The sequence below is a fragment of the Erythrolamprus reginae genome, chromosome 2 (genome assembly GCF_031021105.1).
Source record: "Erythrolamprus reginae isolate rEryReg1 chromosome 2, rEryReg1.hap1, whole genome shotgun sequence".
Classification (NCBI taxonomy): domain Eukaryota; kingdom Metazoa; phylum Chordata; class Lepidosauria; order Squamata; family Dipsadidae; genus Erythrolamprus; species Erythrolamprus reginae.
In genome coordinates, this window is record NC_091951.1 from 29,205,637 (window position 1) to 29,219,035 (window position 13,399).

Consider the following 13,399-nt stretch of genomic DNA (forward strand, 5'->3'; position numbering starts at 1 on the left):
TTTATCCCCCCCACTCTGCTCATTTCCTCTACTTCTTTCTCTTCTCTTGAGTTCATTGAGTTTTCCCCTCCCGTTTTTCTCCCCCCACTCTGCTCATTTCCTCTACATCTTTCTCTTCTCTTGAGTTCCTTGAGTTTTCCCCTCCCATTTTTGTCTCCCCCACTCTGCTCATTTCCTCTACTTCTTTCTCTTCTCTTGAGTTCCTTGACTTTTCCCTCCCGTTTTTGTCCCCCCCACTCTGCTCATTTCCTCTACACCTTTCTCCTCTCTTGAGCTCCATGAGTCTTTCCCTCCCGTTTTTGTCCCCCCCACTCTGCTCATTTCCTCTACACCTTTCTCCTCTCTTGAGTTCCTTGAGTTTTCTCCTCCCGTTTTTATCCCCCCACTCTGCTCATTTCCTCTACACCTTTCTCCTCTCTTGAGCTCAATGAGTCTTTCTCTCCTGATTTTGTCCACCCCACTCTGCTCATTTCCTCTACACCTTTCTCCTCTCTTGAGCTCAATGAGTCTTTCCCTCCCGTTTTTGTCCCCCCAGTTTGCTCATTTCGTCTACACCTTTCTCCTCTCTTGAGTTCCTTGAGTTTTCCCCTCCCGTTTTTATCCTCCCCACTCTGCTCATTTCCTCTACACCTTTCTCCTCTCTTAAGCTCAATGAATCTTTCCCTCCCATTTTTGTCCCCCCCACTCTGCTCATTTCCTCTACACCTTTCTCCTCTCTTGAGTTCCTTGAGTTTTCCCCTCCCGTTTTTATCCTCCCCACTCTGCTCATTTCCTCTACACCTTTCTCCTCTCTTAAGCTCAATGAGTCTTTCCCTCCCATTTTTGTCCCCCCCACTCTGCTCATTTCCTCTACACCTTTCCCCTCTCTTGAGCTCCATGAGTCTTTCCCTCCCATTTTTGTCCCCCCAGTTTGCTCATTTCCTCTACACCTTTCTCTTCTCTTGAGTTCCTTGAGGTTCCCCCTCTCGTTTTTATCCCCCCCCCTCTGCTCTTTTCCTCTACATCTTTCTCTTCTCTTGATTTCCTTGAGTTTTCCCTTCCTGTTTTTATCCCCCCCACTCTGCTCATTTCCTCTACACCTTTCTCCTCTCTTGAGCTCAATGAGTCTTTCCCTCCCGTTTTTGTCCCCCCCACTCTGTTCATTTCCTCTACACCTTTCTCCAGTTTTGAGTTCCATGAGTCTTTCCCTCCCGTTTTTGTCCCCCCAGTTTGCTCATTTCCTCTACACCTTTCTCATCTCTTGAGTTCCTTGAGTTTTCCCCTCCCGTTTTTGTCCCCCCCACTCTGCTCATTTCCTCTACACCTTTCTCCTCTCTTGAGCTCAATGAGTCTTTCCCTCCCGTTTTTGTCCTCCCCGCACTCTGCTCATTTCCTCTACACCTTTCTCCTCTCTTGAGCTCCATGAGTCTTTCCCTCCCGTTTTTGTCCCCCCACTCTGCTCATTTCCTCTACATCTTTCTCTTCTCTTGAGTTCCTTGAGTTTTCCCCTCCCATTTTTGTCTCCCCCACTCTGCTCATTTCCTCTACTTCTTTCTCTTGAGTTCCTTGAGTTTTCCCCTCCCGTTTTTGTCCCCTCCACTCTGCTCATTTCCTCTACATCTTTCTCTTCTCTTGAGTTCCTTCAGTTTTCCCCTCCCGTTTTTGTCCCCCCACTCTGCTCATTTCCTCTACATCTTTCTCTTCTCTTGAGTTCCTTGAGTTTTCCCCTCCCGTTTTTGTCCCCCCCACTCTGTTCATTTCCTCTACACCTTTCTCCAGTTTTGAGTTCCATGAGTCTTTCCGTCCCGTTTTTGTCCCCCCCACTCTGCTCATTTCCTCTACACCTTTCTGCTCTCTTGAGTTCCTTGAGTTTCCCCCTCCCCTTTTTATCCCCCCCACTCTGCTCATTTCCTCTACTTCTTTCTCTTCTCTTGAGTTCATTGAGTTTTCCCCTCCCGTTTTTCTCCCCCCACTCTGCTCATTTCCTCTACATCTTTCTCTTCTCTTGAGTTCCTTGAGTTTTCCCCTCCCATTTTTGTCTCCCCCACTCTGCTCATTTCCTCTACTTCTTTCTCTTGAGTTCCTTGAGTTTTCCCCTCCCGTTTTTGTCCCCCCACTCTGCACATTTCCTCTACACCTTTCTCCTCTCTTGAGCTCCATGAGTCTTTCCCTCCCGTTTTTGTCCCCCCGTTTGCTCATTTCCTCTACACCTTTCTCCTCTCTTGAGTTCCTTGAGTTTTCCCCTCCCGTTTTTATCCCCCCCACTCTGCTCATTTCCTCCACATCTTTCTCTTCTCTTGAGTTCCTTGAGTTTTCCCCTCCCGTTTTTGTCTCCCCCACTCTGCTCATTTCCTCTACTTCTTTCTCTTCTCTTGAGTTCCTTGAGTTTTCCCCTCCCGTTTTTGTTCCCCCCACTCTGTTCATTTCCTCTACACCTTTCTCCTCTCTTGAGCTCCAAGAGTCTTTCCCTCCCGTTTTTGTCCCCCCCACTCTGCTCATTTCCTCTACACCTTTCTCCTCTCTTGAGTTCCTTGAGTTTTCCCCTCCCGTTTTTATCCCCCCACTCTGCTCATTTCCTCTACTTCTTTCTTTTCTCTTGAGTACCTTGAGTCCCCTCCCTTTTTTGTCCCCCCCACTCTGCTCATTTCCTCTACTTCTTTCTCTTCTCTTGAGTTCATTGAGTTTTCCCCTCCCGTTTTTCTCCCCCCACTCTGCTCATTTCCTCTACTTCTTTCTTTTCTCTTGAGTACCTTGAGTCCCCCCCCGTTTTTGTCCCCCCCACTCTGCTCATTTCCTCTACACCTTTCTGCTCTCTTGAGTTCCTTGAGTTTCCCCCTCCCCTTTTTATCCCCCCCACTCTGCTCATTTCCTCTACTTCTTTCTCTTCTCTTGAGTTCATTGAGTTTTCCCCTCCCGTTTTTCTCCCCCCACTCTGCTCATTTCCTCTACATCTTTCTCTTCTCTTGAGTTTCTTGAGTTTTCCCCTCCCGTTTTTGTCCCCCCACTCTGCTCATTTCCTCTACATCTTTCTCTTCTCTTGAGTTCCTTGAGTTTTCCCCTCCCATTTTTGTCTCCCCCACTCTGCTCATTTCCTCTACTTCTTTCTCTTGAGTTCCTTGAGTTTTCCCCTCCCGTTTTTGTCCCCCCCACTCTGTTCATTTCGTCTACACCTTTCTCCAGTTTTGAGTTCCATGAGTCTTTCCCTCCCGTTTTTGTCCCCCCACTCTGCTCATTTCGTCTACACCTTTCTCCTCTCTTGAGCTCCATGAGTCTTTCCCTCCCGTTTTTGTCCCCCCGTTTGCTCATTTCCTCTACATCTTTCTCCTCTCTTGAGTTCCTTGAGTTTTCCCCTCCCGTTTTTATCCCCCCCACTCTGCTCATTTCCTCCACATCTTTCTCTTCTCTTGAGTTCCTTGAGTTTTCCCCTCCTGTTTTTGTCTCCCCCACTCTGCTCATTTCCTCTACTTCTTTCTCTTCTCTTGAGTTCCTTGAGTTTTCCCCTCCCGTTTTTGTTCCCCCCACTCTGTTCATTTCCTCTACACCTTTCTCCTCTCTTGAGCTCCATGAGCCTTTCCCTCACGTTTTTGTCCCCCCCACTCTGCTCATTTCCTCTACACCTTTCTCCTCTCTTGAGTTCCTTGGGTTTTCCCCTCCCGTTTTTATCCCCCCACTCTGCTCATTTCCTCTACTTCTTTCTTTTCTCTTGAGTATCTTGAGTCCCCTCCCGTTTTTGTCCCCCCCACTCTGCTCATTTCCTCTACACCTTTCTCCTCTCTTGAGCTCAATGAGTCTTTCCCTCCCGTTTTTGTCCCCCCGTTTGCTCATTTCCTCTACATCTCCCGTCTTTCTCCAGTTTTGAGCTCCATGAGTCTTTCCCTCCCGTTTTTGTCCCCCCAGTTTGCTCATTTCCTCTACACCTTTCTCCTCTCTTGAGTTCCTTGAGTTTTCCCCTCCCGTTTTTATCCCCCCACTCTGCTCATTTCCTCTACTTCTTTCTTTTCTCTTGAGTACCTTGAGTTCCCCCCCCATTTTTGTCCCCCCCCACTCTGCTCATTTCCTCTACACCTTTCTGCTCTCTTGAGTTCCTTGAGTTTCCCCCTCCCCTTTTTATCCCCCCCCACTCTGCTCATTTCCTCTAGTTCTTTCTCTTCTCTTGAGTTCATTGAGTTTTCCCCTCCCATTTTTGTCTCCCCCACTCTGCTCATTTCCTCTACTTCTTTCTCTTGAGTTCCTTGAGTTTTCCCCTCCCGTTTTTGTCCCCCCCACTCTGTTCATTTCGTCTACACCTTTCTCCAGTTTTGAGTTCCATGAGTCTTTCCCTCCCGTTTTTGTCCCCCCACTCTGCTCATTTCCTCTACACCTTTCTCCTCTCTTGAGCTCAATGAGTCTTTCCCTCCCGTTTTTGTCCCCCACGCACTCTGCTCATTTCCTCTACACGTTTCTCCTCTCTTGAGCTCCAAGAGTCTTTCCCTCCCGTTTTTGTCCCCCCGTTTGCTCATTTCCTCTACACCTTTCTCCTCTCTTGAGTTCCTTGAGTTTTCCCCTCCCGTTTTTATCCCCCCCACTCTGCTCATTTCCTCCACATCTTTCTCTTCTCTTGAGTTCCTTGAGTTTTCCCCTCCCGTTTTTGTCTCCCCCACTCTGCTCATTTCCTCTACTTCTTTCTCTTCTCTTGAGTTCCTTCAGTTTTCCCCTCCCGTTTTTGTTTCCCCCACTCTGTTCATTTCCTCTACACCTTTCTCCTCTCTTGAGCTCCATGAGTCTTTCCCTCCCGTTTTTGTCACCCCCACTCTGTTCATTTCCTCTACACCTTTCTGCTCTCTTGAGTTCCTTGAGTTTTCCCCTCCCGTTTTTATCCCCCCACTCTGCGCATTTCCTCTACTTCTTTCTTTTCTCTTGAGTACCTTGAGTCCCCCCCGTTTTTGTCCCCCCCACTCTGCTCATTTCCTCTACACCTTTCTGCTCTCTTGAGTTCCTTGAGTTTCCCCCTCCCCTTTTTATCCCCCCCCTCTGCTCATTTCCTCTACTTCTTTTTCTTCTCTTGAGTTCATTGAGTTTTTCCCTCCCGTTTTTCTCCCCCCACTCTGCTCATTTCCTCTACATCTTTCTCTTCTCTTGAGTTCCTTGAGTTTTCCCCTCCCGTTTTTCTCCCCCCACTCTGCTCATTTCCTCTACATCTTTCTCTTCTCTTGAGTTCCTTGAGTTTTCCCCTCCCATTTTTGTCTCCCCCACTCTGCTCATTTCCTCTACTTCTTTCTCTTGAGTTCCTTGAGTTTTCCCCTCCCGTTTTTGTCCCCCCCACTCTGTTCATTTCGTCTACATCTTTCTCCAGTTTTGAGTTCCATGAGTCTTTCCCTCCCGTTTTTGTCCCCCCACTCTGCTCATTTCGTCTACACCTTTCTCCTCTCTTGAGCTCCATGAGTCTTTCCCTCCCGTTTTTGTCCCCCCGTTTGCTCATTTCCTCTACACCTTTCTCCTCTCTTGAGTTCCTTGAGTTTTCCCCTCCCGTTTTTATCCCCCCCACTCTGCTCATTTCCTCCACATCTTTCTCTTCTCTTGAGTTCCTTGAGTTTTCCCCTCCCGTTTTTGTCTCCCCCACTCTGCTCATTTCCTCTACTTCTTTCTCTTCTCTTGAGTTCCTTGAGTTTTCCCCTCCCGTTTTTGTCTCCCCCACTCTGCTCATTTCCTCTACTTCTTTCTCTTCTCTTGAGTTCCTTGAGTTTTCCCCTCCCGTTTTTGTTCCCCCCACTCTGTTCATTTCCTCTACACCTTTCTCCTCTCTTGAGCTCCAAGAGTCTTTCCCTCCCGTTTTTGTCCCCCCCACTCTGCTCATTTCCTCTACACCTTTCTCCTCTCTTGAGTTCCTTGAGTTTTCCCCTCCCGTTTTTATCCCCCCACTCTGCTCATTTCCTCTACTTCTTTCTTTTCTCTTGAGTACCTTGAGTCCCCCCCCCTTTTTTGTCCCCCCCACTCTGCTCATTTCCTCTACTTCTTTCTCTTCTCTTGAGTTCATTGAGTTTTCCCCTCCCGTTTTTCTCCCCCCACTCTGCTCATTTCCTCTACTTCTTTCTTTTCTCTTGAGTACCTTGAGTCCCCCCCCGTTTTTGTCCCCCCCACTCTGCTCATTTCCTCTACACCTTTCTGCTCTCTTGAGTTCCTTGAGTTTCCCCCTCCCCTTTTTATCCCCCCCACTCTGCTCATTTCCTCTACTTCTTTCTCTTCTCTTGAGTTCATTGAGTTTTCCCCTCCCGTTTTTCTCCCCCCACTCTGCTCATTTCCTCTACATCTTTCTCTTCTCTTGAGTTTCTTGAGTTTTCCCCTCCCGTTTTTGTCCCCCCACTCTGCTCATTTCCTCTACATCTTTCTCTTCTCTTGAGTTCCTTGAGTTTTCCCCTCCCATTTTTGTCTCCCCCACTCTGCTCATTTCCTCTACTTCTTTCTCTTGAGTTCCTTGAGTTTTCCCCTCCCGTTTTTGTCCCCCCCACTCTGTTCATTTCGTCTACACCTTTCTCCAGTTTTGAGTTCCATGAGTCTTTCCCTCCCGTTTTTGTCCCCCCACTCTGCTCATTTCCTCTACATCTTTCTCCTCTCTTGAGTTCCTTGAGTCTTTCCCTCCCGTTTTTGTCCCCCCGTTTGCTCATTTCCTCTACATCTTTCTCCTCTCTTGAGTTCCTTGAGTTTTCCCCTCCCGTTTTTATCCCCCCCACTCTGCTCATTTCCTCCACATCTTTCTCTTCTCTTGAGTTCCTTGAGTTTTCCCCTCCTGTTTTTGTCTCCCCCACTCTGCTCATTTCCTCTACTTCTTTCTCTTCTCTTGAGTTCCTTGAGTTTTCCCCTCCCGTTTTTGTTCCCCCCACTCTGTTCATTTCCTCTACACCTTTCTCCTCTCTTGAGCTCCATGAGCCTTTCCCTCACGTTTTTGTCCCCCCCACTCTGCTCATTTCCTCTACACCTTTCTCCTCTCTTGAGTTCCTTGGGTTTTCCCCTCCCGTTTTTATCCCCCCACTCTGCTCATTTCCTCTACTTCTTTCTTTTCTCTTGAGTATCTTGAGTCCCCTCCCGTTTTTGTCCCCCCCACTCTGCTCATTTCCTCTACACCTTTCTCCTCTCTTGAGCTCAATGAGTCTTTCCCTCCCGTTTTTGTCCCCCCGTTTGCTCATTTCCTCTACATCTCCCGTCTTTCTCCAGTTTTGAGCTCCATGAGTCTTTCCCTCCCGTTTTTGTCCCCCCAGTTTGCTCATTTCCTCTACACCTTTCTCCTCTCTTGAGTTCCTTGAGTTTTCCCCTCCCGTTTTTATCCCCCCACTCTGCTCATTTCCTCTACTTCTTTCTTTTCTCTTGAGTACCTTGAGTTCCCCCCCCCATTTTTGTCCCCCCCCACTCTGCTCATTTCCTCTACACCTTTCTGCTCTCTTGAGTTCCTTGAGTTTCCCCCTCCCCTTTTTATCCCCCCCCACTCTGCTCATTTCCTCTAGTTCTTTCTCTTCTCTTGAGTTCATTGAGTTTTCCCCTCCCATTTTTGTCTCCCCCACTCTGCTCATTTCCTCTACTTCTTTCTCTTGAGTTCCTTGAGTTTTCCCCTCCCGTTTTTGTCCCCCCCACTCTGTTCATTTCGTCTACACCTTTCTCCAGTTTTGAGTTCCATGAGTCTTTCCCTCCCGTTTTTGTCCCCCCACTCTGCTCATTTCCTCTACACCTTTCTCCTCTCTTGAGCTCAATGAGTCTTTCCCTCCCGTTTTTGTCCCCCACGCACTCTGCTCATTTCCTCTACACGTTTCTCCTCTCTTGAGCTCCAAGAGTCTTTCCCTCCCGTTTTTGTCCCCCCGTTTGCTCATTTCCTCTACACCTTTCTCCTCTCTTGAGTTCCTTGAGTTTTCCCCTCCCGTTTTTATCCCCCCCACTCTGCTCATTTCCTCCACATCTTTCTCTTCTCTTGAGTTCCTTGAGTTTTCCCCTCCCGTTTTTGTCTCCCCCACTCTGCTCATTTCCTCTACTTCTTTCTCTTCTCTTGAGTTCCTTCAGTTTTCCCCTCCCGTTTTTGTTTCCCCCACTCTGTTCATTTCCTCTACACCTTTCTCCTCTCTTGAGCTCCATGAGTCTTTCCCTCCCGTTTTTGTCACCCCCACTCTGTTCATTTCCTCTACACCTTTCTGCTCTCTTGAGTTCCTTGAGTTTTCCCCTCCCGTTTTTATCCCCCCACTCTGCGCATTTCCTCTACTTCTTTCTTTTCTCTTGAGTACCTTGAGTCCCCCCCGTTTTTGTCCCCCCCACTCTGCTCATTTCCTCTACACCTTTCTGCTCTCTTGAGTTCCTTGAGTTTCCCCCTCCCCTTTTTATCCCCCCCCTCTGCTCATTTCCTCTACTTCTTTTTCTTCTCTTGAGTTCATTGAGTTTTTCCCTCCCGTTTTTCTCCCCCCACTCTGCTCATTTCCTCTACATCTTTCTCTTCTCTTGAGTTCCTTGAGTTTTCCCCTCCCGTTTTTCTCCCCCCACTCTGCTCATTTCCTCTACATCTTTCTCTTCTCTTGAGTTCCTTGAGTTTTCCCCTCCCATTTTTGTCTCCCCCACTCTGCTCATTTCCTCTACTTCTTTCTCTTGAGTTCCTTGAGTTTTCCCCTCCCGTTTTTGTCCCCCCCACTCTGTTCATTTCGTCTACATCTTTCTCCAGTTTTGAGTTCCATGAGTCTTTCCCTCCCGTTTTTGTCCCCCCACTCTGCTCATTTCGTCTACACCTGTCTCCTCTCTTGAGCTCCATGAGTCTTTCCCTCCCGTTTTTGTCCCCCCGTTTGCTCATTTCCTCTACACCTTTCTCCTCTCTTGAGTTCCTTGAGTTTTCCCCTCCCGTTTTTATCCCCCCCACTCTGCTCATTTCCTCCACATCTTTCTCTTCTCTTGAGTTCCTTGAGTTTTCCCCTCCCGTTTTTGTCTCCCCCACTCTGCTCATTTCCTCTACTTCTTTCTCTTCTCTTGAGTTCCTTGAGTTTTTCCCTCCCGTTTTTGTCCCCCCCACTCTGCTCATTTCCTCTACACCTTTCTCCTCTCTTGAGTTCCTTGAGTTTTCCCCTCCCGTTTTTATCCCCCCACTCTGCTCATTTCCTCTAATTCTTTCTTTTCTCTTGAGTACCTTGAGTCCCCCCCCCTTTTTTGTCCCCCCCACTCTGCTCATTTCCTCTACTTCTTTCTCTTCTCTTGAGTTCATTGAGTTTTCCCCTCCCGTTTTTCTCCCCCCACTCTGCTCATTTCCTCTACTTCTTTCTTTTCTCTTGAGTACCTTGAGTCCCCCCCCGTTTTTGTCCCCCCCACTCTGCTCATTTCCTCTACACCTTTCTGCTCTCTTGAGTTCCTTGAGTTTCCCCCTCCCCTTTTTATCCCCCCCACTCTGCTCATTTCCTCTACTTCTTTCTCTTCTCTTGAGTTCATTGAGTTTTCCCCTCCCGTTTTTCTCCCCCCACTCTGCTCATTTCCTCTACATCTTTCTCTTCTCTTGAGTTTCTTGAGTTTTCCCCTCCCGTTTTTGTCCCCCCACTCTGCTCATTTCCTCTACATCTTTCTCTTCTCTTGAGTTCCTTGAGTTTTCCCCTCCCATTTTTGTCTCCCCCACTCTGCTCATTTCCTCTACTTCTTTCTCTTGAGTTCCTTGAGTTTTCCCCTCCCGTTTTTGTCCCCCCCACTCTGTTCATTTCGTCTACACCTTTCTCCAGTTTTGAGTTCCATGAGTCTTTCCCTCCCGTTTTTGTCCCCCCACTCTGCTCATTTCGTCTACACCTTTCTCCTCTCTTGAGCTCCATGAGTCTTTCCCTCCCGTTTTTGTCCCCCCGTTTGCTCATTTCCTCTACATCTTTCTCCTCTCTTGAGTTCCTTGAGTTTTCCCCTCCCGTTTTTATCCCCCCCACTCTGCTCATTTCCTCCACATCTTTCTCTTCTCTTGAGTTCCTTGAGTTTTCCCCTCCTGTTTTTGTCTCCCCCACTCTGCTCATTTCCTCTACTTCTTTCTCTTCTCTTGAGTTCCTTGAGTTTTCCCCTCCCGTTTTTGTTCCCCCCACTCTGTTCATTTCCTCTACACCTTTCTCCTCTCTTGAGCTCCATGAGCCTTTCCCTCACGTTTTTGTCCCCCCCACTCTGCTCATTTCCTCTACACCTTTCTCCTCTCTTGAGTTCCTTGGGTTTTCCCCTCCCGTTTTTATCCCCCCACTCTGCTCATTTCCTCTACTTCTTTCTTTTCTCTTGAGTATCTTGAGTCCCCTCCCGTTTTTGTCCCCCCCACTCTGCTCATTTCCTCTACACCTTTCTCCTCTCTTGAGCTCAATGAGTCTTTCCCTCCCGTTTTTGTCCCCCCGTTTGCTCATTTCCTCTACATCTCCCGTCTTTCTCCAGTTTTGAGCTCCATGAGTCTTTCCCTCCCGTTTTTGTCCCCCCAGTTTGCTCATTTCCTCTACACCTTTCTCCTCTCTTGAGTTCCTTGAGTTTTCCCCTCCCGTTTTTATCCCCCCACTCTGCTCATTTCCTCTACTTCTTTCTTTTCTCTTGAGTACCTTGAGTTCCCCCCCCATTTTTGTCCCCCCCCACTCTGCTCATTTCCTCTACACCTTTCTGCTCTCTTGAGTTCCTTGAGTTTCCCCCTCCCCTTTTTATCCCCCCCCACTCTGCTCATTTCCTCTAGTTCTTTCTCTTCTCTTGAGTTCATTGAGTTTTCCCCTCCCATTTTTGTCTCCCCCACTCTGCTCATTTCCTCTACTTCTTTCTCTTGAGTTCCTTGAGTTTTCCCCTCCCGTTTTTGTCCCCCCCACTCTGTTCATTTCGTCTACACCTTTCTCCAGTTTTGAGTTCCATGAGTCTTTCCCTCCCGTTTTTGTCCCCCCACTCTGCTCATTTCCTCTACACCTTTCTCCTCTCTTGAGCTCAATGAGTCTTTCCCTCCCGTTTTTGTCCCCCACGCACTCTGCTCATTTCCTCTACACGTTTCTCCTCTCTTGAGCTCCAAGAGTCTTTCCCTCCCGTTTTTGTCCCCCCGTTTGCTCATTTCCTCTACACCTTTCTCCTCTCTTGAGTTCCTTGAGTTTTCCCCTCCCGTTTTTATCCCCCCCACTCTGCTCATTTCCTCCACATCTTTCTCTTCTCTTGAGTTCCTTGAGTTTTCCCCTCCCGTTTTTGTCTCCCCCACTCTGCTCATTTCCTCTACTTCTTTCTCTTCTCTTGAGTTCCTTCAGTTTTCCCCTCCCGTTTTTGTTTCCCCCACTCTGTTCATTTCCTCTACACCTTTCTCCTCTCTTGAGCTCCATGAGTCTTTCCCTCCCGTTTTTGTCACCCCCACTCTGTTCATTTCCTCTACACCTTTCTGCTCTCTTGAGTTCCTTGAGTTTTCCCCTCCCGTTTTTATCCCCCCACTCTGCGCATTTCCTCTACTTCTTTCTTTTCTCTTGAGTACCTTGAGTCCCCCCCGTTTTTGTCCCCCCCACTCTGCTCATTTCCTCTACACCTTTCTGCTCTCTTGAGTTCCTTGAGTTTCCCCCTCCCCTTTTTATCCCCCCCCTCTGCTCATTTCCTCTACTTCTTTTTCTTCTCTTGAGTTCATTGAGTTTTTCCCTCCCGTTTTTCTCCCCCCACTCTGCTCATTTCCTCTACATCTTTCTCTTCTCTTGAGTTCCTTGAGTTTTCCCCTCCCGTTTTTCTCCCCCCACTCTGCTCATTTCCTCTACATCTTTCTCTTCTCTTGAGTTCCTTGAGTTTTCCCCTCCCATTTTTGTCTCCCCCACTCTGCTCATTTCCTCTACTTCTTTCTCTTGAGTTCCTTGAGTTTTCCCCTCCCGTTTTTGTCCCCCCCACTCTGTTCATTTCGTCTACATCTTTCTCCAGTTTTGAGTTCCATGAGTCTTTCCCTCCCGTTTTTGTCCCCCCACTCTGCTCATTTCGTCTACACCTGTCTCCTCTCTTGAGCTCCATGAGTCTTTCCCTCCCGTTTTTGTCCCCCCGTTTGCTCATTTCCTCTACACCTTTCTCCTCTCTTGAGTTCCTTGAGTTTTCCCCTCCCGTTTTTATCCCCCCCACTCTGCTCATTTCCTCCACATCTTTCTCTTCTCTTGAGTTCCTTGAGTTTTCCCCTCCCGTTTTTGTCTCCCCCACTCTGCTCATTTCCTCTACTTCTTTCTCTTCTCTTGAGTTCCTTGAGTTTTTCCCTCCCGTTTTTGTCCCCCCCACTCTGCTCATTTCCTCTACACCTTTCTGCTCTCTTGAGTTCCTTGAGTTTTCCCCTCCCGTTTTTGTCCCCCCCACTCTGCTCATTTCCTCTACACCTTTCTCCTCTCTTGAGCTCAATGAGTCTTTCCCTCCTGTTTTTGTCCCCCCGTTTGCTCATTTCCTCTACATCTCCCGTCTTTCTCCAGTTTTGAGTTCCATGAGTCTTTCCGTCCCGTTTTTGTCCCCCCAGTTTGCTCATTTCCTCTACACCTTTCTCCTCTCTTGAGCTCCATGAGTCTTTCCCTCCCGTTTTTGTCCCCCCAGTTTGCTCATTTCCTCTACACCTTTCTCCTCTCTTGAGTTCCTTGAGTTTTCCCCTCCCTTTTTTATCCCCCCACTCTGCTCATTTCCTCTACTTCTTTCTTTTCTCTTGAGTACCTTGAGTTCCCCCCCCGTTTTTGTCCCCCCCACTCTGCTCATTTCCTCTACACCTTTCTGCTCTCTTGAGTTCCTTGAGTTTCCCCCTCCCCTTTTTATCCCCCCCACTCTGCTCATTTCCTCTACTTCTTTCTCTTCTCTTGAGTTCATTGAGTTTTCCCCTCCCATTTTTGTCTCCCCCACTCTGCCCATTTCCTCTACTTCTTTCTCTTGAGTTCCTTGAGTTTTCCCCTCCCGTTTTTGTCCCCCCCACTCTGTTCATTTCGTCTACACCTTTCTCCAGTTTTGAGTTCCATGAGTCTTTCCCTCCCGTTTTTGTCCCCCCACTCTGCTCATTTCCTCTACACCTCCTCTCTTGAGCTCAATGAGTCTTTCCCTCCCGTTTTTGTCCCCCACGCACTCTGCTCATTTCCTCTACACCTTTCTCCTCTCTTGAGCTCCAAGAGTCTTTCCCTCCCGTTTTTGTCCCCCCGTTTGATCATTTCCTCTACACCTTTCTCCTCTCTTGAGTTCCTTGAGTTTTCCCCTCCCGTTTTTATCCCCCCCACTCTGCTCATTTCCTCCACATCTTTCTCTTCTCTTGAGTTCCTTGAGTTTTCCCATCCCGTTTTTGTCTCCCCCACTCTGCTCATTTCCTCTACTTCTTTCTCTTCTCTTGAGTTCCTTGAGTTTTCCCCTCCCGTTTTTGTTTCCCCCACTCTGTTCATTTCCTCTACACCTTTCTCCTCTCTTGAGCTCCATGAGTCTTTCCCTCCCGTTTTTGTCCCCCCCACTCTGCGCATTTCCTCTACTTCTTTCTTTTCTCTTG